Raw genomic sequence first — 15,116 nt, 5'->3', positions numbered from 1 at the left:
CAAACCTCGCCTGGATTAGGGGAACCAGAGTTGACAGTTTATGGCGCGAGAAGTCAAATAAAACAAATTGCCTCAACTTCGGATACAAGCAAGTTTGCTCTCCGTGTCCAGCAGCAAAACAAATGGGTTGGCAAGGAGAAAGCTTCTTTCCTTTAGGTTTATAATGCACTTGTTCACACTGGAAATGATTTGGCACTGTGAATGGCATTTATATCAGGTGTTTGCTGCATGTATGGCTATTCAGAATGTATATTTGCGGTAGAAATGTATCTATTTTAGGGGAGGTGCATGATGGAGAATACCACATGTGAAATGCCATCACAATGTGACCCTTGACCCCTGGTTCACATTCCAGACATAAAAGGACAGAGGAACATACGGGGTGACATGTAATGCAAATCAACTGATCATAACTTTCCTACTTGTCAGTTGTAATGCCAGCAAATAAGGATGCAACTGTTCACTCCACGGGAAGTCTTTGTTTTCACAAGAGGATTAAAGAGCTCCAAATTCCAATGGTAAGAAATGAAATGTAACAGCTTCATGCTTTGATGTGCAGTTTAGGTAGTAGGTAGGCATCAACAATATTTTTATATATATATATATATACATGTTGGTGAGTAACGGAATACATGTACCGGCGTTACGTACGTTCAGAATACAAATTATGAGTAACTGTATTCCATTACAGTTACAATTTAAATAGTTGGTATTTAGAATACAGTTACATTGTTGAAAGCAATGGATTACATGACGATACTTCTCTGTTTCACGAGTTTATTCACTCTCTGAATAAATTAATGCAACGCCATGCATTTCCTAGAAGCCCCAATATGAAAACGAAAAAATGAATTATTTGCATGATCACTGATAGAGGTAGAGATGGAGCCGGAACCGGCACAACAGAGCCAGGGCAGGAATGCGTTTCTATCTTGGAAATTCAAACAGCATTTCACATTAAAGAAAGAGAAGGGAGAACGAAATATAACTGTGCAGTGCAACCTCTGCTTGTCAGCAACCAACCTCCTTTCAGCATCCAAATTACTCCACCTCCAACCTGAAGAAACATCATAAAGTAAGTTATTTTTTTTAATTAGTCAAGGGTAGTCGTCTGCTGTAGTTTTACTGGTCACCTTGCTATTTTATAGTTGACTTTACATTCTCCTACGTGCTGATTTACTATCCCCAGAGCTGTTGAAAGACTAACTAGCCCCGTTTGACATGTTAGCTAACGTTAGCTAAAATTGGCTTGTGGTAGCTTATACTGCGGTTAGATTTTTTTTTTAGGTACACATTCAGCCAGTTGGAACAGAAGAACACACCAGAATAGGCCTGTTTAGTAAGCTGTATGTGATGGCCGCATTCCTACTTATAAAATGCAATTCAATATGGAAGTAATCCAAGTATTCAGAATACATTACTCAGATTGAGTAACGTAACGGAATACAATACAATACATTTTTGGGCATGTATTCTGTATTCTGTAACGAAATACGTTTATATACGTATTATATATAATACGTATATCTTTTAACTTTAGATTAATACAAATCATCATTATCTACATAATCAACACATACATAGTAGATGACATTAATGAATCCTCAAGTGCAGTACGTGGCTCTATTCCAGTCTAGGTTATTTTCTCTTTTGTCTAAAAAAGGGAGAAGTCTAGTGTGTTTTCTTTGACTCATCATAAAATTATTTTTCGCCCCCCAATCTACTAGCAAAGTAATTCTGCTGCCTGGGCGTATTTTTTCTTTTAGACGCTGTCCGCTGTATGATTGACAGGCTCATTACCCTATTCCCATTACGATATTGCCTAATCAATCTATTCGTTGCATTCTCCTCAAGGCAGAAAAGGCAATCTTTTGCATGAAAATGACCAGGCCTGTGCAGGAAGGATTTCAAGTAGAGGCGATGGTACTGGATGAGTGTTAGGGTTCAATTTGCAGTTGAGCAAAGTTGTGGCGTTTACTGATCAATATCAATGTCAAGATGAGCTCTGTGTAACTTTCCATCGCTGTCTAATCCAAAATGGCAATACAATGCATGGCCAAGACTGGCATAATAGTGATTTTACAAGATGAATGGACTATCTATAGAGATACTATATGGAGGAGAAGGTATAAAAGAAAGAAAATCACAGAAGACCTTTAGAGCCTTTCTCTCAGTCCTCAAGTACCTGGCCGGTGAACAGCACTAATAATGAACTACAGGATCAAAAATCCCCTGCACTCCACTGTGAGGTAAATCACACCTTTGAAGTCAGCTCACTCACTCCCCGCTGAGGTTGCCGCACGAGTATCAGCCGACTATTGGGAGAGTGAGTTCCCCGTATTATGATCACTATCATTAGGGCAGCATTGCAGTTATTATAACAATCATAAAAATAATAATGTCCATCCAAAGTCAATCAGAATCACGGCATGTGGCCAGAAGTGGATCAGAGAGGAGGGTAGCTGTGTTAGAAGGGGGTGGGGTTAAATTCAGCAGAGTTAGCTTGACTTCTTGGACTTCTTCAGCATGTAAAAAATATCTCATTTCACTGGTGTTAACAATATGATGCAAATGGAACATTCCTTCATAGATTGCAGGGATGGCAATTCGTTTTTTGAACCACTGTAACTGTAAAATAATAAGAATTGCTTGAATGAATCTGCACCTTTCAGAAAATATAAGAACTGGACTATGAGTCATGTAGGTAGTTTTAGTATACTCATGTGTTCATATTTTGTGAAAGAACAGGCTGCAGTAAAAGTTGTAACATTAACAGAGATAAATAATGGATGCATGGTAAGCTACTTTAAGGATTAACATGATTTAAAGGTGGAGAACAGAAGAGAAAAACTGTTTAAATTACACCGTAGTATTACTCGCCGATTTAATAATGAGCTTGAAAATAGAAAGAAATCTAGTGCAATTTGCACACTAATACCCTGAAATAAGCAAAATGTAACTAAATTAAGATGTGAAAATATTGCTCATCAATGTAAAAACTAAAAGGTCAGATTCAACACTTGGCACTGAATTAGTCATCCATTTAAAACCTTTTTAAAATGGAGCTTACATAGCCAAACTATTCCCTTTGGGATATAATAATGTGCTTAGGATTTTACTTTACAAATAATTGCTTTGATTACCCACTAATGGTAGCTTTTTTTTCTCTGTAGCATCCACTGTATAAAGAAACATAGAGTAAATAAACAGATGTGATTCCTGTAATTTGGTAGGAAAATGTTGGCTACATGTATGAACAAAAACATGATAGTCTAATCTGTGATGTTCTGACGATTTATAGCCTTTCTTTCAGCATTAAGACTAAATTGAAGCTTGTTTTATACCAGTTTGCAACTCCTCTGAATATAAAATGAGCCTGTATCCACATATAATGGGCACCCAGCAATAATAGGAAACTGTGTAAAAAATTGGTACCTGGGGCCAGCTTAGTAATAGTACATTTCTAAACAATTTTTCAAGACCTCCAGCTGTGTTATTCACAAGAGGGACATTTCCTATACTGTGCACAAGCAGTTCAGCACACCTCCAAACCTTTGCATTCAGTGCTGGATGTATTTGGCAGCATATTACTAATAATATGAGGTCAGCATTTCAGCCTTTTATGTGGATTTTCCAGTACGGTTTTAAGGAGATGATAAATGTGAAAGCTTTGAACCCAGTGCCCTGTTTAGTGTTTTTGAGCATTTATAGAAATACCTGTGAATGACCGTTGACAAATTTTAGGATTGGTACGCAGTTTGAAATCGATTAGAACTTGTATGGCTGTCTAAAATTGAACACATTCAACAGAAAATGAATGATGCATTTTTTTTTTTTACCTCATCAATTTGTTGGCAAATGTAATAAATAAATGCCAACATGACTGTGTAGGTGAACAAAGACACAGAGAAAGAGGAAGAAATGAAGTGAGAAAGACATCGAGATGGACAGAGATCTTAGGACTGCGGAGAGTGAGAAGCTAATGAGACTTGAATTAAGAAGAGTGTACTAGAAAAGTATAGCCTACACCATACTCCCACGTCAAGGAGAGGACAATTATAGTGTGCACCCATGTCAGCTTTCAAACTCCACTTCCTTTCATTTTTCTTAATTATTGGGCAAATATTCTCTCCTCTTCTGCTTCATTAGCTACTTTGTTGAGCGTTGAGTGATGTCAAAGAGATGATGGAGGGACAGAGCAGTGAAGCGAGAGGGGGAAAATGATATCACCAAGAGCCCTTGTCTTTTATCTGAGATTAGGTCCCTTAAGAAGGCCTTCTGAGTGCCACCAACCTCTATAACTCAACCAATGACTCTGACAACCAAATTACTATAGATTGTGGTTTTGATGGGTGAGCGACTCCTGTCTGGCAAGTTAAAGGGATGCTCGGGCATTATGAATTTTAGTGGGTTATCTCTCCTCACCAGCCGCCTCTCCTGTTGTGGGAAAAATGTATTTATATCGGTACTTCAGCCATTGTTTCAGATGAGGAATGCGCAAACGAGCTAGCTATAAGACAAATGCAGAAACACGCCACACTAAACACAAACTGACACACACACACACACACACACACACACACACACACACACACACACACACACACACACACACACACACACAAAATGAGCATTGCCTTGTAAGTACTAATATTCAAAATGTCTATTGTATCCCATTAGAAAACAAAAGATATGGTCAGCAATCAACCAGACTCATATCAAAACAAATGCATCAGGAAGGAAAATACCTATTTTAGTTCATCAGTGCTACTCTTAAATCAGCTTTATCTTTATGGAAAACCCACAGGGATTTTGACTATTTTCTCCAATTTCGAAAAATCTTGTTAAGTCGGCCGCCTCTGAAATCTGTTCACTTATGTCTGCCTCTTTTCTCCCTCTCTTCCTCTCGGTCTTTAAGGCTTTCTTTGTCTGTCACTTCTCTCTCTTCCCTCCCTCCTTCTCTCTCTCCAGTGCCTTTCCAAACGGTACACCAAAATTGTTATTCCCAAGTCATTATCTTATTTGTGCGTCTCCACTCAGCTGTAAATCCTCGAGGTATTCCTCTCTATTCTCTATTAACTCTACTGCAGTCAAGCTTCAGCTGCCAATCACAAAACATTGCTGAGGGAGAAAAGAGGAATAGAGACAAAGACTAGAAGAGAGAAAGAAAAAAAGGGGGAGAGAGAGAGAGATATAGAGAGACAGAAACATGGAAATGTGGTCAAAAATACCAGACAAAACAGTGAGACAGAGAGGACAAGTCACTGCAGTTACAGAAATAAAAAGAGAAAAATTAGACATAAAAAGGATGGATAATAAGAGATACAGAGAAGAGAAAGAATCTTTTAGGGCTAATAGGGGCTAAGAGCCAAGCAAGACTCCAAATGAGGGGTCAGAGACTCAAGTTTGCTGGCGGCTATAAAAATGACTGGAACCGGAGATAACTTCATTCCTTTTCGTTTCCACATTTCTGTGTTAATAGATAAGAATCATGCTAGAAATGCATAGAATATTCTATACTAATTGCAGCCTGGGTAAACACTGGCAGGTGAGTGTCCAAGAGAAGGATTGAGACACTAAGACCAGGTGGGAGACATGATAGGTACTACCTTCTAGTTTTGGAAATCAACATTTAATTTCTTTCACATGAGAAAATGCAGATGCTTGCATGTGTGTGTGTGTGGTGGGGCAGGATACTTAAGAATATTCTCTGTTACATAGTAAATATGTATGCAAAGTAACTTAAGACAACATAGATCTATACTGTTGGAACTTTTAGAAAATGTGAATAAAACATAAACATACACACGCACACACACAAAAATCACATAAAATAAAAAAACTTAAAATGCATTTTATCAGTGAGATGTGAAAATGCATTTCTGTTAAGCTGTTATGTTAAACTGGAGTATGTCATGGTGATATGTGCCATTTGAGCACACACATTCCATAGCACATCGACCTGTACAGTCTAATTTAATCCAACATCAGTGTTTTTGCATTATAGGCCTATTGTAAGGCGTTCAGAGGACTTTTTTAACCCTCATTAATAAACATCCTCTCAATTATCACCTCTTCCCAAAATTGCAAAAAAACTTCACAAAATAATGTTGTATTAAATTGCATTGCTTATTGTCAAAGAGTTGTTCAATTATGGTTCGATGACAACAAATCAATAAAAATAATCGCAAAGCTCATTGAGCTATTTCTCATTGACACTGTAAGTAGCTAAACCGTTGAGACAACATTTCTGCAGGCTCCTCAGAAGTGTTGCAGAAGCCAAACAGAGAATCCCAGCCCTCACTGCCAACAGGATTACTAAATTTAGGCAACTGATTAGCACCGTTAAGAGTGGAGGATTTTAAAAACTAATGACTTACATAGAAGCCTATATATTTATGGTCCTCATTTGGAAAAGTGTCACCTTTCCACTTAAGAATTCACTTTGCATGTTGTTTTAGTTAGGGATGCTTTCGGACAAACTGATATCAAAGACACCCAAACCTCACTCACTGTGGAATCATATATTCCAATGTGTAATATAACAATTTTGCAATTCAAATGTGAGGCACTTTCTTTTAAGGAACAGAATGTGTGGCTCCAAAACCATGTTTTTTACTACATTTAAAATTATGTGCAGAATACAGCATGTGCCCCCGTAAACCTACTTAAATTTGTGGTCAAGAAAACAAAAGTACCTCTTTAAATGTTCCTATAGCATGGTACACAATGGCTGAATGTAATAACTGCATAAACTTCAATGTATAATTCAAGCGTTGCCTTCATGATGGTCGTATACTGTGCGATGCTGACTACATTGTAGTGGGCCGGCTACATTGCACGCATGATGTATCCACTATAATCAATAAAACTGGCTACACTGGGCACGAGAGCAACGCGTAAGTGGTGTGTATGCGCCATGTATGCGCAGCGGAGATCTCTACGAACGCAAAAAAAGGACAGTCTTCTATTTATATAGAGGTGTGTGCGGCCCTTTTACACAAGATCATAAAGTATCTATATTTCTTTTAAATTAAACTACTGATATACAGGAAATTACTCATTGACTGTCAGTGAGCATTTTGGCAGGTTGGTTTTGAGAGTTTCTGTTTTTATTTCTTGTTTCCCTCATCTGTGTCCTTAGATAACAGCTGACAGTAGATAGATGTTTCACAACGCTGTGCCAGCTCCAAAAACTGAACAATCCCAAAGCAAAAGCTCACCATCTTGCCTGTGACTCGCACAGTCCTACGCAGTGTGTGCGCTGTACGTTTAGCCAGTTAAAAGATACATTCTGCTGCACATCTGCTCCACGAACGGTCTGCATACGTTACGCGTTCAATGTAGCCAAAGCGTTAGAATGTTGCATAATGTTACCCTCTGTTGGGATCCATGGAACTCCAAAGATTAACTTATTTTTAGAACTTAAACTGGACTTGTTGGGAAATTAACAAGTCTGCCATACCATGCAACCCCAGCCTCTCCAAAATGGCAGCAATTTGTAGTCACAAGGAACAGCCACCCAACTTAAAGGACAATTCCGGCGCAAAACGAACCTAGGGGTTAATAACGGATGTGTACCCACTCTGTCGTTCTCTGAATGTGTTTGTAGCTTGAAAGAAGCTAGCGCGGACCGCTGATTAGCTTACAACGCTAGTATTCGGGGCACAGGGAAAGTAAAAATAAATCCCTATTTTGTACCACTAAAAAGGCTCAATATATCACCAAACTTCAACAGTACCATAATGAGGACCCCTACATGTTAACCGAAGCATTGAGAACTTTGTAAGTGTACAGATAGTTTATTGAACGAAGAGCTGCGGGAGCTCCGTGAAAGGGCTACGAGAGAGAGAGAGCTAAGCCGCAACAGAGCCTTGTACTTCGGAAAACCAGTCATGACTTACAGCTGGCGATGCAAACTAAAATCAAAAGCAATTCCCTCAATATATCTGAAATAATCTAAAATCTGACATAACTTGTCTAGTGTACTTACTCAGTGGATAACTGTCCATCTGGTCCCTCCGGTCTGGGTCACGGTCCCCAATTTATTACAGCCTTGTTTATCAGAGAGGGGAAATCTTCAGACTGTATAAAACACTGCGTCTCCTGGGTGTTGCGACGCAACAGCTCCCACTCCGTGCAACACAGACACTCCTGTTCGGTGGCCATAGCTTCACAATGTCCACAGGTACACCACCAGTTTCCCGAAGTGCAAGGCTATGTTGCGGCATAGCTCTCTATCTCTCTTGTAGCCCTTTCACGGAGCTCCCGCAGCTCTTCGTTCAATAAACTGTCGGTACACTTACAAAGTTCTCAATGCTTCGGTTAACATGTAGGGACCCTCATTATGCTAACGTTGAAGTTTGGTGTTATTTTGAGCCTTTTTAGTGGTATAAATAAGGATTTGTTTTTACTTTCCCTGTGCCCCAAATACTAGCGTTGCAAGCTAATCAGCGGTCCGTGCTTCTTTCAAGCTACAAACACATTTGATTAGCATGAAAACATGTCCCAGAGAACGACAGAGTGGGTACACATCTGTTAATAACCCCTAGGTCCGTCGGCATCGGCATCCTTTTTGGCCCATTAGACTTGTTGAATCGGCCAGTGGGCAGTCGGACTCAATGACCAATCTGATTGATGGAGTGCTAGCCCTTCAGTGCTTCTTCCACAAGAAAGCTGAGGTCGCCAGTATCTTCTTATTACTAGCCATCGTATTTTCTTCTGTTCAGAGAGTAATGACGACAACGGTCCTTCTTGACTTCTATCAACACTCTCTGATGAAAACAATGACTGATGACAGCGTGCTCTGTGTTTATTAGGTCTAGAGAGATGTTCCGTCATTTCCGGGTTTTCATTTTTTGGGCGACAATACAGATTAGCACCGCCTGCTGGTATGGAGACATACTACGTCTTGCGCACGCGCAGAACGTACGCTCAAGTCGGCGTTGCTTCTGTGTGTTCCGTGGCATTTTTTTGAGAGACGGGAGCCGACTAATCAGTCCGACTGCCTTTTCTGCTGACGGTCAGCCTTCGGGTTGGTGTGTCAGAGCCTTTAGTCTCCCAGCAGACTCTCCAGTCTTCATACCAATGTGTGGAATGCTGTGACATCACCATCCCTATAAAAGGCAACAACTGCTATTGTTCCTCTCACTTCTCTTATCCCTGGTGGCGTGCCAGAAGCAGCCACCAGGCCTCTCTCTTCACCTTCACTCCAGAAGGAACAACAACTCTACTGCATCCCTCAGCAGAGGGTTCAGACCATCTCTCAGCTAAACCATGGCCTACTCATAAGGTAGCCATGCACAGAAACTCCTCTACAGCAGTTGACACCTGGCTGTAACCTAGTTAGCACCACCTACTCAGACAGAGTCTACCAGCTGACCTGAAACAACTGAAGAACAAAGGAAGTTAGCGCCAAGCTAACAACAATGACTAAAGCTAACAGCTTTCTCCAGCCTGCACGATTGGAATACAACAGAACAAAGACTGCCTCATTTGACCTAAGAACCACAATTCACAATTTAGCCTGACTTTCCCACAAAGATGGAACCACCAGCTAACACAGGATTTCTTTCTGGGTCATGTAACCAACTGGGCTAGCATAGCGACAGCAGCTAAGCAAAGCTGTTAACTGTTTACTTCTGTTAATGCAAATGTATTGATTTAATGCCTTCCAGACCTATATTGTTGTAATGCTTGTTGGTCAAGTTATTTGGTAGCCGCACTGTTACGTGATGTTAGTTTAGGCGTCACACCACACAGCCTTGCATGCAACTAACATCCACTTTCTTAACCTGGTACCTCAACGTACACAGATTGACTTTAAACATCTAGACATACACAAGTTAATAGTAAGCAAACCTCCTGCCTTACAACCTTTGATTTGACTCTGACATAGAGCATTCTGTGAGAAGACTCAAGTTTCCCTCCAAATGTTCGTTGTCCTACCCATGTGGCCTTGAAACAATAAGCAGCCATCTTCAATTCAGCCATCTTTTTTTAATGAAGCTCAGCGTAAATTCGTTCAAGAAGACTTCTATGCTTCACATTCTCTCTCCCAACCTAATCAGCTGCATTGTCATCAGCTGAATGTGGGTGTTTACTCTTTCAGTTAAACCAACCAGATTTGCCACAATCTCCATGAGCTATCGCATGGTTGCATTCAAACTTTAAATCTGTTCTTCTCTGCTCTACTGTCAGCTGTCAATTCAGGCAAAATTGATGCAACCCTCCTCCATCCCATTCACCTCCAGTTCTCATCATTCCCAGCACCCAGGGTTCCTCCATCAGCCCCGCTTCACAGCACATCTATCCAGATCTTCAGGCTTCCTTTATCCCTTCATCACCTCCACCAGTGTCTAGACTCCATCGGGGGGATATATCCTATATATCCATGGCCTCTATACCTCAACCTATTATGCACCATGTTCATTAAACTTTTTCACTCTTAAATGAAGTCTCTCCTCATTGAAATCACGTTTATCTTCCCATGCGGTCAAAGCTCCGCCGTCTTTGTCTACAACACACACATACACCCTCACATCATACACACACATTATTCTGCTCCATTTAGCTTAGATTTTTAAGTTTAGTTAGATGTTGTGTTTCACTTTTGCTTTAATGGTTTTTGTGAATTAACCCTTTGGAATATACTTTGGGTCTATGTAATTTTGTACAAAAGTGAATCTTGGCAACCTCTTCTGTGACAAGAACTCCAAAATCCTTACACTTCTGCTAATTATTGATATGGTAACTTTGGTTATAGTTTTTAATTTAATTTTTAATGAGATTTAAGATTTAAGTCACTTTATTTGCTGTTTTCTTGATGTTTTCAAGTTGTGCCCCACAAGAGGTGACTAAATCGCATTGTTCAATTATGGTAATTATTAATCATGTAACAATTAATAATTACTTTTGATAGCCATTTTAATACTTTGACTAACATAGTTGGTATATCCAGCGTGAGGCATATATGGCCCACTCTGCAGCTCAGGTCGGATCAGTATGGTAAACAAGTATTGCTTTGAAATTATAGCCTTGTAAAGAAAGAAAACATATGGATAATTCCTTGGGTCGATGCAGTCAATACAGTTTGCTTTATGGTTTTAATAATTAGACGGATTGGCTAGGATAAAAATGAGAAAAATGCAAAAATAATACATTCATTTTCATTGACACACTAGCTTTTGGTAGTCTACCTTGGCCTAGTCTCGCTTTGCCAGACCCTCCTCCAAAGCACGTTGTAGGAGTGTCTGGCTACTCCACATAGCATTCGGGGATGGGAGGAAAACGTGCTCTGGTTTAATGGCATTTCTTTAAACCAATCAGAATTATCATGGGCGGTGCTAAGCTCAGCACAGAGCTGCTGCAAAATAGTTGTGCGAGAGAAAACTCGGATTGGACAGATCAATTCTCTCAAGTCTCAATTTACCCTGCAGAGATCTGAGGAGCAGTCAACAACAGTGTAGATAATTCTGGTGAATGATTATGTTCGCGCTTTGTATGGACGCTACGGGACACCGTACTTGAGGAAGTGCACATGAAGTGTAACAAATCCTTCATCTTGATCCTCTGTTTGAAGATTGATAGTGTCCACTTTGACACCATCCACATAGAAAGTGTCGTCACTGCCACTGTTATCGGGCTCTTTTAGCTCTAACTGGTGCACCGATTTTCTGCAGTCCCCTCTCTTTATGTAGCCTTTGTTTTCATAGCTTTGGCCGTGTGACATGGACTTGCAGCATTTTTTGTAATGATTGAATTTTTTACAGTTATGGCATTGCTGCCCGAAGGCAGGACATTTGTCTTTCTGTGCGGCATGGCTGCCTCCACAGTTACTGGAGTTTGTAATGGATTTTGCCTTACGTTGGCCTGCTTGAGGTTTCTGTCTTGGCCTGTGGTGCCACCCACCAGAGTTTGGCTGAATTGCGTCAACAGTGGTGGCTGTTTGGGGCTGGGCTAGAGCCTTATTACTCTCCTTCATATGTGCAGCAGATTGTAATGGCTTTAGTTAGGGTTAATTCACTGTCACGTAGCAAAGCCTTTCTTATATTGTCATTTCTGATGCCACACACTATTCTGTCACAAATCAGTTCATCTGTCAGGTCTCCAAAGTGACAACTTTTAGCTTTGATCCTCAAGTCACTGATGTAGGATTCAATAGTCTCACCTTGTTTTTGATTTCTTGAATGGAACTTGTGTCTCTCCATGATTTTGTTGTGTTGAGGGTTACATACTTCCCGAAATTTCCGTTTCAAGCACTCAGGGTTTACTCTGGATTCAGCTGGAACGATGACAGCTCCATCTTCACCAGGCGCCCTCACCTCTGCTGCGGAAACAAATGAATGCTCCCGTTCGATGGCCTCCGCTCCTGCGAGATTGAGGAGGATATATGCTTTTGTTTTGGCAGGCTTGTCTAAGTGCGCCGCTGCTATTAAGATATCATACTCCTGTTCAAATATCCGCCAATTCTCGGCGATGTTCCCGTCAAAAATGAGGGGGTCTGGTCTGCGAAATCCGCCATTATTTCTTTTAGTCGTGATGTTAGCTTAGTTGTCCGTTCCGCTCAAGACAAAATAAAAAACACATGGAACTCACAGGCGATGAATTTATCCCTCTTATGACACCATGTCGACATAAGTGAGGAAACCATTTTGAACTAACTCAGTCAGAGTAACAGGCTACACATTACAACTTGGCGGGAGGTGTGCACCTGAACCAGAAACCTACTGCGCATGTGCACTTCCTCAACTACAGTGTCCCGTAGTGTACACACAGAGCGCGAACATAACCATTCACCAGAATGATCTACAAATAGTCCTCATTAATCCACCGAATTTAAAATTCCAACACAAAGAAAGCGGAAGGAAACGTGAAATACATGCATCTGGCGGAATTTCCTGCGGCACTGCAGCAATCCTGGAAGCGGAACGTCAAGGATATAGACTAACCTTGGCCCAAACAGTGGGGGCAAAATTAGCCATGTAAGCCATAAAGATTGTTGCTCACATGACCCCCCCACTTGCAGCCCAATTTGGCCCCATTAGCAGACATACTGTACATGATAGATGATGGAGCCAATATCGGTTGCCCAAACTGAGTCCAAATGCCATCCCCTGACTAAATTAAGTGTGGCCAGCATGGAGATTTTGGCTGGAGTGTTAGTGTTCTTTCAGATATAACCTTTGCACATAAATGAACTGAATAGTCAAATACACACTGATGTCGGTATGCTCACCATACAAACATTGAGAACATGGGTTTGTGCATCTTTACCGCACGCACACACATACTTTGTCACATCTCTCCCCTCCTGCCGTCTGATGTGACTTAGTGAGTCCAATCCGAACTGCTCTCCTTGAGTGAGGAGCTGGTACTTGTTGTTTGTTCTCCTCTTCTATCTCAGATTGGTAAACACAACTGGTGTCTGTGCTCTGCATGAGAATCAGCCAAGGCGCCTGCTCAGCCCTGTCTGCTTGGATTAATCCTCAACAGGTCAAGGTCAGACACATTACAACAACGCCAGCCCCGTAATAAGCATGTCTGAAGATTTCGCAAGCTCTAATTTAATTCCTAGAGCATTATGTGAAGCGGTTGAGGGACAGAAAAAGGGAGAGAGAGGGTGAGAGTGAGAGGGAAAGACAAGAGGTGAAACAACTCAGTCGCTGAATTAATGGCAGGCTGCCGTACAACCTCGTCACTGCACCACTAACAGTTTTCCTCTCTAACCCCCTCTACACATCTGAATGTGGCAATCAGCTTCATTGGAGAATTAACAGGAGCATTAGAGTGGAGGACACAAGCAATCAGTGTCCTCTAAGTTTGCCGTGCCGCCTTGCCAAAATAAAGCATTAGGGCTCATCTGATCCTTCTTCAGAGAAAACACATTTCACAGACATCGAAGATACAAACAGTCGGAGCAATGCTTCAAGCATTTTTTTTTTTTTTAAATGGAGCATGATGTTGATTTAACACAAGGAGACAAGACCGTGCATTTGCTGTTGGTCTTATGGGACATCTGCTCTGCCTTGTTTCTTGTTGTTCCTATGAATGGTAATGGCCTTATAGATCCTGGTAGGCCAGGGTTGTTAGCAGAGATCGCTGCTGGAAATTGAAAATCTCTTGTCAGGTTTCAGGAGTTTTTATGGGAATGAGGGAGGGTGTAACTGCATTGATAAATGAAGGCAGATTGGTTTTGCATCAAAGAGAAATCAGTCCTGTATACCTATTCAAATGAGAAATGATCTATTTACAGATACGCAACGCAAACCCATAACATTTAATGAAATACTTGAAACTTTCATATCCATGCTATCATTTAGGAAAAAAAATGTTGTAGATTATGAGTGCTTTGCTAAAGAATTGATAGAGAAACCTGCAGTCTTAAGAAAAATGAAATGATTGATAGGTTCCAAACACTGTTGAGCTGAAGACAATAAGGCTATTAGAGTGTGTGGGTTGACTTTCCTATCCAAGGCTGCGAGTAACTGGCTGCTTGGCAAGTGCAGAAAGTGCATTGATGTGGCTAAATCATTCACACACATCTCACATAAAAATACATTCATGTCACACTCATGATGTAAAGCATACATAATTCCTGCGATCAGTTAATGTTGGTTATAAGGAAAGGTAATTTACGACTGCTCAGGTAAAAACAATTACACAGCATTAATGTGACTGTTACTTGTCCTCACTTCATGCTTCAAGGGCAGATTTTCACCTATGGCCTAGTTCTGTACTGATGATAAGAGACATACATCCAGACCAACATAGCTTAAAGAATGTTACCTTCTGGCTATTTCAACAGCTTAACACTTAAAGCTGGGGTAGGCAGTTTGTTTTGCGTCATTGGGCAACAAAAGCCTGTGACAGAACCCCCCAATAATCAAAACTGGCCAGTACAACCCCCCCAAATATCTAATAACAATTTCCTTTACATAAATAAACACATTTGCACCATAACTTGATGCAGAAAAGGTACAAATTGTTGCAGAAAAGGTACAAATTGATGCAGAAAAATTCACCAGAATGCAGGAAATATAGTGTTTGATATGCTTAAAATTTAGATTTTGCTCAAAAGTGGAGATCTCAACCCCCCCAAATGCTGAACCCAAAGT

This window comes from Sander lucioperca, chromosome 6, assembly GCF_008315115.2.
Source record: "Sander lucioperca isolate FBNREF2018 chromosome 6, SLUC_FBN_1.2, whole genome shotgun sequence".
In the NCBI taxonomy this organism is placed as follows: domain Eukaryota; kingdom Metazoa; phylum Chordata; class Actinopteri; order Perciformes; family Percidae; genus Sander; species Sander lucioperca.
Note: the sequence above shows the minus strand (reverse complement) of the source record.